This window comes from Nelumbo nucifera, chromosome 4, assembly GCF_055504915.1.
Source record: "Nelumbo nucifera cultivar China Antique chromosome 4, China Antique-T2T, whole genome shotgun sequence".
Taxonomy (NCBI): domain Eukaryota; kingdom Viridiplantae; phylum Streptophyta; class Magnoliopsida; order Proteales; family Nelumbonaceae; genus Nelumbo; species Nelumbo nucifera.
This window is the reverse complement of record NC_142652.1, coordinates 51,545,915-51,557,977: the sequence shown is the minus strand read 5'-3', so window position 1 is coordinate 51,557,977 and position 12,063 is coordinate 51,545,915. Positions and strand designations below refer to the sequence as shown.

Below are 12,063 nucleotides of genomic sequence, written 5' to 3'. Positions count from 1 at the left end.
TGGAAACAATGTGTCGGATACTCGGACCATTTGCGGCACGATCGTCATTACTGAATGGCAACGATGCAAGAACCGGGCTTTCGGCATTCGTCATGCATTGTGGGCCCCGCGATAGTATTGCATCTATCCGGGGGTGCGGCAGATCTGAAATACAAACAATCTGCTCACGTAGGAGCTTGTGCACGGTTACCAAGGGAGGAAGGCTGCATACACAGTTTTTTCAAATCTAAAACAATTAATGGAGGGGAGCAAGATAGTGCATAAAGATCTAAGCGAGCATGAATTAAACGGGTGTGATCATACCAGCACTAATGCACCGGATCCCATCAGAACTCCGAAGTTAAGCGTGCTTGGGCGAGAGTAGTACTAGGATGGGTGACCTCCTGGGAAGTCCTCGTGTTGCACCCCAATTTTATTAATATTTTATTTTGATTTGTATTTGCAAATTCCATTTGTTGTTTCTGGGAGACAACTGGAAACAATGCGTCGGATACTCGGACCATTTGCGGCACGATCGTCATTACTGAATGGCAACGATGCAAGAACCGGGCTTTCGGCATTCGTCATGCATTGTGGGCCCCGCGATAGTATTGCATCTATCCGGGGGTGCGGCAGATCTGAAATGCAAACACTCTGCTCACGTAGGAGCTTGTGCACGGTTACCAAGGGAGGAATGCTGCATACACAGTTTTTTCAAATCTAAAACAATTAATGGAGGGGAGCAAGATAGTGCATAAAGATCTAAGCGAGCATGAATTAAACGGGTGCGATCATACCAGCACTAATGCACCGGATCCCATCAGAACTCCGAAGTTAAGTGTGCATGGGCGGGAGTAGTCCTAGGATGGGTGACCTCCTGGGAAGTCCTCGTGTTGCACCCCAATTTTATTAATATTTTATTTCGATATCGTATTTGCAAATTCCATTTGTCGTTTCGGCGAGACAAACGCAAACAACGCGCCGGATACTCGGACCATTTGCTGTACGATTGTCATTACTGAATGGGAACCGTGAAAAAACCGGGCTTTTGGCATTCGTCGTGCATTGTGGGCCCCGCGATAGTATTGCATCTATCCGGGGGTGCGGCAGATCTAAAAAGCAAACACTCTGCTCACGTAAGAGCTTGTGCACGGTTACCAAGGGAGGAAGGCTGCATACACAGTTTTTTTCAAGTCTAAAACAATTAATGGAGGGGAGCAAGATAGTGCATAAAGATCTAAGCGAGCATGAATTAAACGGGTGTGATCATAACAGCACTAATGCACCGGATCCCATCAAAACTCCGAAGTTAAGCGTGTTTGGGCGAGAGTAGTATTAGGATGGGTGACCTCCTGGGAAGTCCTCGTGTTGCACCCCAATTTTATTAATATTTTATTTTGATTTGTATTTGCAAATTCCATTTGTTGTTTCTGGGAGACAACTGGAAACAATGCGTCGGATACTCGGACCATTTGCGGCACGATCGTCATTACTGAATGGCAACGATGCAAGAACCGGGCTTTCGGCATTCGTCGTGCATTGTGGGCCCCGCGATAGTATTGCATCTATCCGGGGGTGCGGCAGATCTGAAAAGCAAACACTCTGCTCACATAGGAGCTTGTGCACGGTTACCAAGGGAGGAAGGCTGCATACACAGTTTTTTCAAGTCTAAAACAATTAATGGAGGGGAGCAAGATAGTGCATAAAGATCTAAGCGAGCATGAATTAAACGGGTGCGATCATACCAGCACTAATGCACCGGATCCCATCAGAACTCCGAAGTTAAGTGTGCATGGGCGGGAGTAGTCCTAGGATGGGTGACCTCCTGGGAAGTCCTCGTGTTGCACCCCAATTTTATTAATATTTTATTTCGATATCGTATTTGCAAATTCCATTTGTCGTTTCGGCGAGACAAACGCAAACAACGCGCCGTATACTCGGACCATTTGCGGCACAATCGTCATTACTGAATGAGAACCGTGCAAAAACCGGGCTTTTGGCATTCGTCATGCATTGTGGGCCCCGCGATAGTATTGCATCTATCCGGAGGTGCGGCAGATCTGAAAAGCAAACACTCCGCTCACGTAGGAGCTTGTGCACGGTTACTAAGGGAAAGAGGCTGCATACACATTTTTTTCAAATCTAAAACAATTAATGGAAGGGAGCAAGATAGGTCATAAAGATCTAAGCGAGCATGAATTAAACGGGTGCTATCATACCAGCACTAATGCACCGGTTCTCACCAGAACTCCGAAGTTAAGTGTGCTTGGGCGAGAGTAGTATTAGGATGGGTGACCTCCTGGGAAGTCCTTGTGTTTCACCCCAATTTTATTAATATTTTATTTCGATATCGTATTTGCAAATTCCATTTGTCGTTTCGGCGAGACAAACTCAAACAACGCGCCGGATACTCGGACTATTTGCGGCACGATCGTCATTACTGAATGGGAACCGTGCAAAAACCGGGCTTTTGGCATTCGTCGTGCATTGTGGGCCCCGCGATAGTATTGCATCTATCCGGGGGTGCGGCAGATCTGAAAAGCAAACACTCTGCTCACGTAGGAGCTTGTGCACGGTTACCAAGGGAGGAAGGCTGCATACACAGTTTTTTCAAGTCTAAAACAATTAATGGAGGGGAGCAAGATAGTGCATAAAGATCTAAGCGAGCATGAATTAAACGGGTGCGATCATACCAGCACTAATGCATCGGATCCCATCAGAACTCCGAAGTTAAGTGTGCATGGGCGGGAGTAGTCCTAGGATGGGTGACCTCCCGGGAAGTCCTCGTGTTGCACCCCAATTTTATTAATATTTTATTTCGATATCGTATTTGCAAATTCCATTTGTCGTTTCGGCGAGACAAACGCAAACAACGCGCCGGATACTCGGACCATTTGCGGCACGATTGTCATTACTGAATGGGAACCGTGAAAAAACCGGGCTTTTGGCATTCGTCGTGCATTGTGGGCCCCGCGATAGTATTGCATCTATCCGGGGGTGCGGCAGATCTAAAAAGCAAACACTCTGCTCACGTAAGAGCTTGTGCACGGTTACCAAGGGAGGAAGGCTGCATACACAGTTTTTTTCAAGTCTAAAACAATTAATGGAGGGGAGCAAGATAGTGCATAAAGATCTAAGCGAGCATGAATTAAACGGGTGCGATCATACCAGCACTAATGCACCGGATCCCATCAGAACTCCGAAGTTAAGCGTGCTTGGGCGAGAGTAGTACTACGATGGGTGACCTCCTGGGAATTCCTCGTGTTGCACCCCAATTTTATTAATATTTTATTTTGATTTGTATTTGCAAATTCCATTTGTTGTTTCTGGGAGACAACTGGAAACAATGCGTCGGATACTCGGACCATTTGCGGCACGATCGTCATTACTGAATGGCAACGATGCAAGAACCGGGCTTTCGGCATTCGTCATGCATTGTGGGCCCCGCGATAGTATTGCATCTATCCGGGGGTGCGGCAGATCTGAAATACAAACACTCTGCTCACGTAGGAGCTTGTGCACGGTTACCAAGGGAGGAAGGCTGCATACACAGTTTTTTCAAATCTAAAACAATTAATGGAGGGGAGCAAGATAGTGCATAAAGATCTAAGCGAGCATAAATTAAACGGTTGCGATCATACCAGCACTAATGCACCGGATCCCATCAGAACTCCGAAGTTAAGCGTGCTTGGGCGAGAGTAGTACTAGGATGGGTGACCTCCTGGGAAGTCCTCGTGTTGCACCCCAATTTTATTAATATTTTATTTTGATTTGTATTTGCAAATTCCATTTGTTGTTTCTGCGAGACAACTGGAAACAATGCGTCGGATACTCGGACCATTTGCGGCACGATCGTCATTACTGAATGGCAACGATGCAAGAACCGGGCTTTCGGCATTCGTCATGCATTGTGGGCCCCGCGATAGTATTGCATCTATCCGGGGGTGCGGCAGATCTGAAATGCAAACACTCTGCTCACGTAGGAGCTTGTGCACGGTTACCAAGGGAGGAAGGCTGCATACACAGTTTTTTCAAATCTAAAACAATTAATGGAGGGGAGCAAGATAGTGCATAAAGATCTAAGCGAGCATGAATTAAACGGGTGCGATCATACCAGCACTAATGCACTGGATCCCATCACAACTCCGAAGTAAAGTGTGCATGGGCGGGAGTAGTCCTAGGATGGGTGACCTCCTGGGAAGTCCTCGTGTTGCACCCCAATTTTATTAATATTTTATTTCGATATCGTATTTGCAAATTCCATTTGTCGTTTCGGCGAGACAAACGCAAACAACGCGCCGGATACTCGGACCATTTGCGGCACGATTGTCATTACTGAATGGGAACCGTGAAAAAACCGGGCTTTTGGCATTCGTCGTGCATTGTGGGCCCCGCGATAGTATTGCATCTATCCGGGGGTGCGGCAGATCTAAAAAGCAAACACTCTGCTCACGTAAGAGCTTGTGCACGGTTACCAAGGGAGGAAGGCTGCATACACAGTTTTTTTCAAGTCTAAAACAATTAATGGAGGGGAGCAAGATAGTGCATAAAGATCTAAGCGAGCATGAATTAAACGGGTGCGATCATACCAGCACTAATGCACCGGATCCCATCAGAACTCCGAAGTTAAGCGTGCTTGGGCGAGAGTAGTACTACGATGGGTGACCTCCTGGGAATTCCTCGTGTTGCACCCCAATTTTATTAATATTTTATTTTGATTTGTATTTGCAAATTCCATTTGTTGTTTCTGGGAGACAACTGGAAACAATGCGTCGGATACTCGGACCATTTGCGGCACGATCGTCATTACTGAATGGCAACGATGCAAGAACCGGGCTTTCGGCATTCGTCATGCATTGTGGGCCCCGCGATAGTATTGCATCTATCCGGGGGTGCGGCAGATCTGAAATACAAACACTCTGCTCACGTAGGAGCTTGTGCACGGTTACCAAGGGAGGAAGGCTGCATACACAGTTTTTTCAAATCTAAAACAATTAATGGAGGGGAGCAAGATAGTGCATAAAGATCTAAGCGAGCATAAATTAAACGGTTGCGATCATACCAGCACTAATGCACCGGATCCCATCAGAACTCCGAAGTTAAGCGTGCTTGGGCGAGAGTAGTACTAGGATGGGTGACCTCCTGGGAAGTCCTCGTGTTGCACCCCAATTTTATTAATATTTTATTTTGATTTGTATTTGCAAATTCCATTTGTTGTTTCTGCGAGACAACTGGAAACAATGCGTCGGATACTCGGACCATTTGCGGCACGATCGTCATTACTGAATGGCAACGATGCAAGAACCGGGCTTTCGGCATTCGTCATGCATTGTGGGCCCCGCGATAGTATTGCATCTATCCGGGGGTGCGGCAGATCTGAAATGCAAACACTCTGCTCACGTAGGAGCTTGTGCACGGTTACCAAGGGAGGAAGGCTGCATACACAGTTTTTTCAAATCTAAAACAATTAATGGAGGGGAGCAAGATAGTGCATAAAGATCTAAGCGAGCATGAATTAAACGGGTGCGATCATACCAGCACTAATGCACTGGATCCCATCACAACTCCGAAGTAAAGTGTGCATGGGCGGGAGTAGTCCTAGGATGGGTGACCTCCTGGGAAGTCCTCGTGTTGCACCCCAATTTTATTAATATTTTATTTCGATATCGTATTTGCAAATTCCATTTGTCGTTTCGGCGAGACAAACGCAAACAACGCGCCGGATACTCGGACCATTTGCGGCACGATTGTCATTACTGAATGGGAACCGTGAAAAAACCGGGCTTTTGGCATTCGTCGTGCATTGTGGGCCCCGCGATAGTATTGCATCTATCCGGGGGTGCGGCAGATCTAAAAAGCAAACACTCTGCTCACGTAAGAGCTTGTGCACGGTTACCAAGGGAGGAAGGCTGCATACACAGTTTTTTTCAAGTCTAAAACAATTAATGGAGGGGAGCAAGATAGTGCATAAAGATCTAAGCGAGCATGAATTAAACGGGTGTGATCATACCAGCACTAATGCACCGGATCCCATCAGAACTCCGAAGTTAAGCGTGCTTGGGCGAGAGTAGTATTAGGATGGGTGACCTCCTGGGAAGTCCTCGTGTTGCACCCCAATTTTATTAATATTTTATTTTGATTTGTATTTGCAAATTCCATTTGTTGTTTCTGGGAGACAACTGGAAACAATGCGTCGGATACTCGGACCATTTGCGGCACGATCGTCATTACTGAATGGCAACGATGCAAGAACCGGGCTTTCGGCATTCGTCATGCATTGTGGGCCCCGCGATAGTATTGCATCTATCCAGGGGTGCGGCAGATCTAAAAAGCAAACACTCTGCTCACGTAAGAGCTTGTGCACGGTTACCAAGGGAGGAAGGCTGCATACACAGTTTTTTCAAGTCTAAAACAATTAATGGAGGGGAGCAAGATAGTGCATAAAGATCTAAGCGAGCATGAATTAAAGGGGTTCGATCATACCAGCACTAATGCACCGGATCCCATCAGAACTCCGAAGTTAAGCGTGCTTGGGCGAGAGTAGTACTAGGATGGGTGACCTCCTGGGAAGTCCTCGTGTTGCACCCCAATTTTATTAATATTTTATTTTGATTTGTATTTGCAAATTCCATTTGTTGTTTCTGGGAGACAACTGGAAACAATGCGTCGGATACTCGGACCATTTGCGGCACGATCGTCATTACTGAATGGCAACGATGCAAGAACCGGGCTTTCGGCATTCGTCATGCATTGTGGGCCCCGCGATAGTATTGCATCTATCCGGGGGTGCGGCAGATCTGAAATACAAACACTCTGCTCACGTAGGAGCTTGTGCACGGTTACCAAGGGAGGAAGGCTGCATACACAGTTTTTTCAAATCTAAAACAATTAATGGAGGGGAGCAAGATAGTGCATAAAGATCTAAGCGAGCATGAATTAAACGGGTGCTATCATACCAGCACTAATGCACCGGATCTCATCAGAACTCCGAAGTTAAGTGTGCTTGGGCGAGAGTAGTATTAGGATGGGTGACCTCCTGGGAAGTCCTTGTGTTTCACCCCAATTTTATTAATATTTTATTTCGATATCGTATTTGCAAATTCCATTTGTCGTGTCGGCGAGACAAACTCAAACAACGCGCCGGATACTCGGACCATTTGCGGCACGATCGTCATTACTGAATGGGAACCGTGCAAAAACCGGGCTTTTGGCATTCGTCGTGCATTGTGGGCCCCGCGATAGTATTGCATCTATCCGGGGGTGCGGCAGATCTGAAAAGCAAACACTCTGCTCACATAGGAGCTTGTGCACGGTTACCAAGGGAGGAAGGCTGCATACACAGTTTTTTCAAGTCTAAAACAATTAATGGAGGGGAGCAAGATAGTGCATAAAGATCTAAGCGAGCATGAATTAAACGGGTGCGATCATACCAGCACTAATGCACCGGATCCCATCAGAACTCCGAAGTTAAGTGTGCATGGGCGGGAGTAGTCCTAGGATGGGTGACCTCCTGGGAAGTCCTCGTGTTGCACCCCAATTTTATTAATATTTTATTTCGATATCGTATTTGCAAATTCCATTTGTCGTTTCGGCGAGACAAACGCAAACAACGCGCCGGATACTCGGACCATTTGCGGCACAATCGTCATTACTGAATGAGAACCGTGCAAAAACCGGGCTTTTGGCATTCGTCGTGCATTGTGGGCCCGCGATAGTATTGCATCTATCCGGGGGTGCGACAGATCTGAAAAGCAAACACTCTGCTCACGTAGGAGCTTGTGCACGGTTACCAAGGGAGGAAGGCTGCATACACAGTTTTTTCAAGTCTAAAACAATTAATGGAGGGGAGCAAGATAGTGCACAAAGATCTAAGCGAGCATGAATTAAACTGGTGCGATCATACCAGCACTAATGCACCGGATCTCATCAGAACTCCGAAGTTAAGCGTGCTTGGGCGAGAGTAGTACTAGGAAGGGTGACCTCCTCGGAAGTCCTCGTGTTGCACCCCAACTTTATTAATATTTTATTTTGATTTGTATTTGCAAATTCCATTTGTTGTTTCTGCGAGACAACTGGAAACAATGCGTCGGATACTCGGACCATTTGCGGCACGATCGTCATTACTGAATGGCAACGATGCAAGAACCGGGCTTTCGGCATTCGTCATGCATTGTGGGCCCCGCGATAGTATTGCATCTATCCGGGGGTGCGGCAGATCTGAAATGCAAACACTCTGCTCACGTAGGAGCTTGTGCACGGTTACCAAGGGAGGAAGGCTGCATACACAGTTTTTTCAAATCTAAAACAATTAATGGAGGGGAGCAAGATAGTGCATAAAGATCTAAGCGAGCATGAATTAAACGGGTGCGATCATACCAGCACTAATGCACTGGATCCCATCACAACTCCGAAGTAAAGTGTGCATGGGCGGGAGTAGTCCTAGGATGGGTGACCTCCTGGGAAGTCCTCGTGTTGCACCCCAATTTTATTAATATTTTATTTCGATATCGTATTTGCAAATTCCATTTGTCGTTTCGGCGAGACAAACGCAAACAACGCGCCGGATACTCGGACCATTTGCGGCACGATTGTCATTACTGAATGGGAACCGTGAAAAAACCGGGCTTTTGGCATTCGTCGTGCATTGTGGGCCCCGCGATAGTATTGCATCTATCCGGGGGTGCGGCAGATCTAAAAAGCAAACACTCTGCTCACGTAAGAGCTTGTGCACGGTTACCAAGGGAGGAAGGCTGCATACACAGTTTTTTTCAAGTCTAAAACAATTAATGGAGGGGAGCAAGATAGTGCATAAAGATCTAAGCGAGCATGAATTAAACGGGTGTGATCATACCAGCACTAATGCACCGGATCCCATCAGAACTCCGAAGTTAAGCGTGCTTGGGCGAGAGTAGTATTAGGATGGGTGACCTCCTGGGAAGTCCTCGTGTTGCACCCCAATTTTATTAATATTTTATTTTGATTTGTATTTGCAAATTCCATTTGTTGTTTCTGGGAGACAACTGGAAACAATGCGTCGGATACTCGGACCATTTGCGGCACGATCGTCATTACTGAATGGCAACGATGCAAGAACCGGGCTTTCGGCATTCGTCATGCATTGTGGGCCCCGCGATAGTATTGCATCTATCCAGGGGTGCGGCAGATCTAAAAAGCAAACACTCTGCTCACGTAAGAGCTTGTGCACGGTTACCAAGGGAGGAAGGCTGCATACACAGTTTTTTCAAGTCTAAAACAATTAATGGAGGGGAGCAAGATAGTGCATAAAGATCTAAGCGAGCATGAATTAAAGGGGTTCGATCATACCAGCACTAATGCACCGGATCCCATCAGAACTCCGAAGTTAAGCGTGCTTGGGCGAGAGTAGTACTAGGATGGGTGACCTCCTGGGAAGTCCTCGTGTTGCACCCCAATTTTATTAATATTTTATTTTGATTTGTATTTGCAAATTCCATTTGTTGTTTCTGGGAGACAACTGGAAACAATGCGTCGGATACTCGGACCATTTGCGGCACGATCGTCATTACTGAATGGCAACGATGCAAGAACCGGGCTTTCGGCATTCGTCATGCATTGTGGGCCCCGCGATAGTATTGCATCTATCCGGGGGTGCGGCAGATCTGAAATACAAACACTCTGCTCACGTAGGAGCTTGTGCACGGTTACCAAGGGAGGAAGGCTGCATACACAGTTTTTTCAAATCTAAAACAATTAATGGAGGGGAGCAAGATAGTGCATAAAGATCTAAGCGAGCATGAATTAAACGGGTGCTATCATACCAGCACTAATGCACCGGATCTCATCAGAACTCCGAAGTTAAGTGTGCTTGGGCGAGAGTAGTATTAGGATGGGTGACCTCCTGGGAAGTCCTTGTGTTTCACCCCAATTTTATTAATATTTTATTTCGATATCGTATTTGCAAATTCCATTTGTCGTGTCGGCGAGACAAACTCAAACAACGCGCCGGATACTCGGACCATTTGCGGCACGATCGTCATTACTGAATGGGAACCGTGCAAAAACCGGGCTTTTGGCATTCGTCGTGCATTGTGGGCCCCGCGATAGTATTGCATCTATCCGGGGGTGCGGCAGATCTGAAAAGCAAACACTCTGCTCACATAGGAGCTTGTGCACGGTTACCAAGGGAGGAAGGCTGCATACACAGTTTTTTCAAGTCTAAAACAATTAATGGAGGGGAGCAAGATAGTGCATAAAGATCTAAGCGAGCATGAATTAAACGGGTGCGATCATACCAGCACTAATGCACCGGATCCCATCAGAACTCCGAAGTTAAGTGTGCATGGGCGGGAGTAGTCCTAGGATGGGTGACCTCCTGGGAAGTCCTCGTGTTGCACCCCAATTTTATTAATATTTTATTTCGATATCGTATTTGCAAATTCCATTTGTCGTTTCGGCGAGACAAACGCAAACAACGCGCCGGATACTCGGACCATTTGCGGCACAATCGTCATTACTGAATGAGAACCGTGCAAAAACCGGGCTTTTGGCATTCGTCGTGCATTGTGGGCCCGCGATAGTATTGCATCTATCCGGGGGTGCGACAGATCTGAAAAGCAAACACTCTGCTCACGTAGGAGCTTGTGCACGGTTACCAAGGGAGGAAGGCTGCATACACAGTTTTTTCAAGTCTAAAACAATTAATGGAGGGGAGCAAGATAGTGCACAAAGATCTAAGCGAGCATGAATTAAACTGGTGCGATCATACCAGCACTAATGCACCGGATCTCATCAGAACTCCGAAGTTAAGCGTGCTTGGGCGAGAGTAGTACTAGGAAGGGTGACCTCCTGGGAAGTCCTCGTGTTGCACCCCAACTTTATTAATATTTTATTTTGATTTGTATTTGCAAATTCCATATGTTGTTTCTGGGAGACAACTGGAAACAATGCGTCGGATACTCGGACCATTTGCGGCACGATCGTCATTACTGAATGGCAACGATGCAAGAACCGGGCTTTCGGCATTCGTCATGCATTGTGGGCCCCGCGATAGTATTGCATCTATCCGGGGGTGCGGCAGATCTAAAAAGCAAACACTCTGCTCACGTAAGAGCTTGTGCACGGTTACCAAGGGAGGAAGGCTGCATACACAGTTTTTTCAAGTCTAAAACAATTAATGGAGGGGAGCAAGATAGTGCATAAAGATCTAAGCGAGCATGAATTAAAGTGGTTCGATCATACCAGCACTAATGCACCGGATCCCATCAGAACTCCGAAGTTAAGCGTGCTTGGGCGAGAGTAGTACTAGGATGGGTGACCTCCTGGGAAGTCCTCGTGTTGCACCCCAATTTTATTAATATTTTATTTTGATTTGTATTTGCAAATTCCATTTGTTGTTTCTGGGAGACAACTGGAAACAATGCGTCGGATACTCGGACCATTTGCGGCACGATCGTCATTACTGAATGGCAACGATGCAAGAACCGGGCTTTCGGCATTCGTCATGCATTGTGGGCCCCGCGATAGTATTGCATCTATCCGGGGGTGCGGCAGATCTGAAATACAAACACTCTGCTCACGTAGGAGCTTGTGCACGGTTACCAAGGGAGGAAGGCTGCATACACAGTTTTTTCAAATCTAAAACAATTAATGGAGGGGAGCAAGATAGTGCACAAAGATCTAAGCGAGCATGAATTAAACGGGTGCGATCATACCAGCACTAATGCACCGGATCTCATCAGAACTCCGAAGTTAAGCGTGCTTGGGCGAGAGTAGTACTAGGAAGGGTGACCTCCTGGGAAGTCCTCGTGTTGCACCCCAATTTTATTAATATTTTATTTTGATTTGTATTTGCAAATTCCATTTGTTGTTTCTGGGAGACAACTGGAAACAATGCGTCGGATACTCGGACCATTTGCGGCACGATCGTCATTACTGAATGGCAACGATGCAAGAACCGGGCTTTCGGCATTCGTCGTGCATTGTGGGCCCCGCGATAGTATTGCATCTATCCGGAGGTGCGGCAGATCTGAAAAGCAAACACTCTGCTCACGTAGGAGCTTGTGCACGGTTACCAAGGGAGGAAGGCTGCATACACAGTTTTTTCAA

The 12,063-nt window shown here is 46.7% G+C and overlaps 18 non-coding genes and 7 pseudogenes across 18 annotated transcripts; all 25 read left to right on the top strand.

The window, feature by feature from the left end:
* Nucleotides 1-289: 289 nt before the first annotated feature.
* Nucleotides 290-408, top strand: LOC148795345 (5S ribosomal RNA). Its single transcript, XR_016070507.1, has one exon. It is a non-coding gene; the product is annotated as a 5S ribosomal RNA (ribosomal RNA).
* A 354-nt stretch (nucleotides 409-762) lies between these two features.
* LOC148795344 (5S ribosomal RNA) lies at nucleotides 763-881 on the top strand. The gene has a single exon (XR_016073787.1). It is a non-coding gene; the product is annotated as a 5S ribosomal RNA (ribosomal RNA).
* A 356-nt stretch (nucleotides 882-1,237) lies between these two features.
* LOC148795343 (5S ribosomal RNA) lies at nucleotides 1,238-1,356 on the top strand (annotated as a pseudogene).
* A 354-nt stretch (nucleotides 1,357-1,710) lies between these two features.
* LOC148795342 (5S ribosomal RNA) lies at nucleotides 1,711-1,829 on the top strand. Its single transcript, XR_016073786.1, has one exon. It is a non-coding gene; the product is annotated as a 5S ribosomal RNA (ribosomal RNA).
* A 355-nt stretch (nucleotides 1,830-2,184) lies between these two features.
* On the top strand, nucleotides 2,185-2,303 carry LOC148795341 (5S ribosomal RNA; annotated as a pseudogene).
* Nucleotides 2,304-2,658: 355 nt separating this feature from the next.
* LOC148795340 (5S ribosomal RNA) lies at nucleotides 2,659-2,777 on the top strand. The gene has a single exon (XR_016069761.1). It is a non-coding gene; the product is annotated as a 5S ribosomal RNA (ribosomal RNA).
* Nucleotides 2,778-3,133: 356 nt separating this feature from the next.
* LOC148795339 (5S ribosomal RNA) lies at nucleotides 3,134-3,252 on the top strand. The gene has a single exon (XR_016069463.1). It is a non-coding gene; the product is annotated as a 5S ribosomal RNA (ribosomal RNA).
* Nucleotides 3,253-3,606: 354 nt separating this feature from the next.
* On the top strand, nucleotides 3,607-3,725 carry LOC148795338 (5S ribosomal RNA). The gene has a single exon (XR_016071753.1). It is a non-coding gene; the product is annotated as a 5S ribosomal RNA (ribosomal RNA).
* A 354-nt stretch (nucleotides 3,726-4,079) lies between these two features.
* On the top strand, nucleotides 4,080-4,198 carry LOC148795337 (5S ribosomal RNA; annotated as a pseudogene).
* A 356-nt stretch (nucleotides 4,199-4,554) lies between these two features.
* Nucleotides 4,555-4,673, top strand: LOC148795336 (5S ribosomal RNA). Its single transcript, XR_016069452.1, has one exon. It is a non-coding gene; the product is annotated as a 5S ribosomal RNA (ribosomal RNA).
* Nucleotides 4,674-5,027: 354 nt separating this feature from the next.
* On the top strand, nucleotides 5,028-5,146 carry LOC148795335 (5S ribosomal RNA). The gene has a single exon (XR_016071752.1). It is a non-coding gene; the product is annotated as a 5S ribosomal RNA (ribosomal RNA).
* Nucleotides 5,147-5,500: 354 nt separating this feature from the next.
* Nucleotides 5,501-5,619, top strand: LOC148795334 (5S ribosomal RNA; annotated as a pseudogene).
* A 356-nt stretch (nucleotides 5,620-5,975) lies between these two features.
* LOC148795333 (5S ribosomal RNA) lies at nucleotides 5,976-6,094 on the top strand. Its single transcript, XR_016072132.1, has one exon. It is a non-coding gene; the product is annotated as a 5S ribosomal RNA (ribosomal RNA).
* Nucleotides 6,095-6,448: 354 nt separating this feature from the next.
* On the top strand, nucleotides 6,449-6,567 carry LOC148795332 (5S ribosomal RNA). Its single transcript, XR_016073465.1, has one exon. It is a non-coding gene; the product is annotated as a 5S ribosomal RNA (ribosomal RNA).
* A 354-nt stretch (nucleotides 6,568-6,921) lies between these two features.
* On the top strand, nucleotides 6,922-7,040 carry LOC148795331 (5S ribosomal RNA; annotated as a pseudogene).
* A 355-nt stretch (nucleotides 7,041-7,395) lies between these two features.
* On the top strand, nucleotides 7,396-7,514 carry LOC148795330 (5S ribosomal RNA). Its single transcript, XR_016073785.1, has one exon. It is a non-coding gene; the product is annotated as a 5S ribosomal RNA (ribosomal RNA).
* A 354-nt stretch (nucleotides 7,515-7,868) lies between these two features.
* Nucleotides 7,869-7,987, top strand: LOC148795329 (5S ribosomal RNA). The gene has a single exon (XR_016069538.1). It is a non-coding gene; the product is annotated as a 5S ribosomal RNA (ribosomal RNA).
* Nucleotides 7,988-8,341: 354 nt separating this feature from the next.
* On the top strand, nucleotides 8,342-8,460 carry LOC148795328 (5S ribosomal RNA; annotated as a pseudogene).
* Nucleotides 8,461-8,816: 356 nt separating this feature from the next.
* Nucleotides 8,817-8,935, top strand: LOC148795327 (5S ribosomal RNA). The gene has a single exon (XR_016072131.1). It is a non-coding gene; the product is annotated as a 5S ribosomal RNA (ribosomal RNA).
* A 354-nt stretch (nucleotides 8,936-9,289) lies between these two features.
* LOC148795326 (5S ribosomal RNA) lies at nucleotides 9,290-9,408 on the top strand. Its single transcript, XR_016073464.1, has one exon. It is a non-coding gene; the product is annotated as a 5S ribosomal RNA (ribosomal RNA).
* A 354-nt stretch (nucleotides 9,409-9,762) lies between these two features.
* Nucleotides 9,763-9,881, top strand: LOC148795325 (5S ribosomal RNA; annotated as a pseudogene).
* Nucleotides 9,882-10,236: 355 nt separating this feature from the next.
* LOC148795324 (5S ribosomal RNA) lies at nucleotides 10,237-10,355 on the top strand. The gene has a single exon (XR_016073783.1). It is a non-coding gene; the product is annotated as a 5S ribosomal RNA (ribosomal RNA).
* Nucleotides 10,356-10,709: 354 nt separating this feature from the next.
* LOC148795323 (5S ribosomal RNA) lies at nucleotides 10,710-10,828 on the top strand. Its single transcript, XR_016074614.1, has one exon. It is a non-coding gene; the product is annotated as a 5S ribosomal RNA (ribosomal RNA).
* Nucleotides 10,829-11,182: 354 nt separating this feature from the next.
* On the top strand, nucleotides 11,183-11,301 carry LOC148795322 (5S ribosomal RNA). Its single transcript, XR_016075490.1, has one exon. It is a non-coding gene; the product is annotated as a 5S ribosomal RNA (ribosomal RNA).
* A 354-nt stretch (nucleotides 11,302-11,655) lies between these two features.
* Nucleotides 11,656-11,774, top strand: LOC148795321 (5S ribosomal RNA). The gene has a single exon (XR_016072401.1). It is a non-coding gene; the product is annotated as a 5S ribosomal RNA (ribosomal RNA).
* The last annotated feature ends 289 nt before the right edge of the window (nucleotides 11,775-12,063 follow it).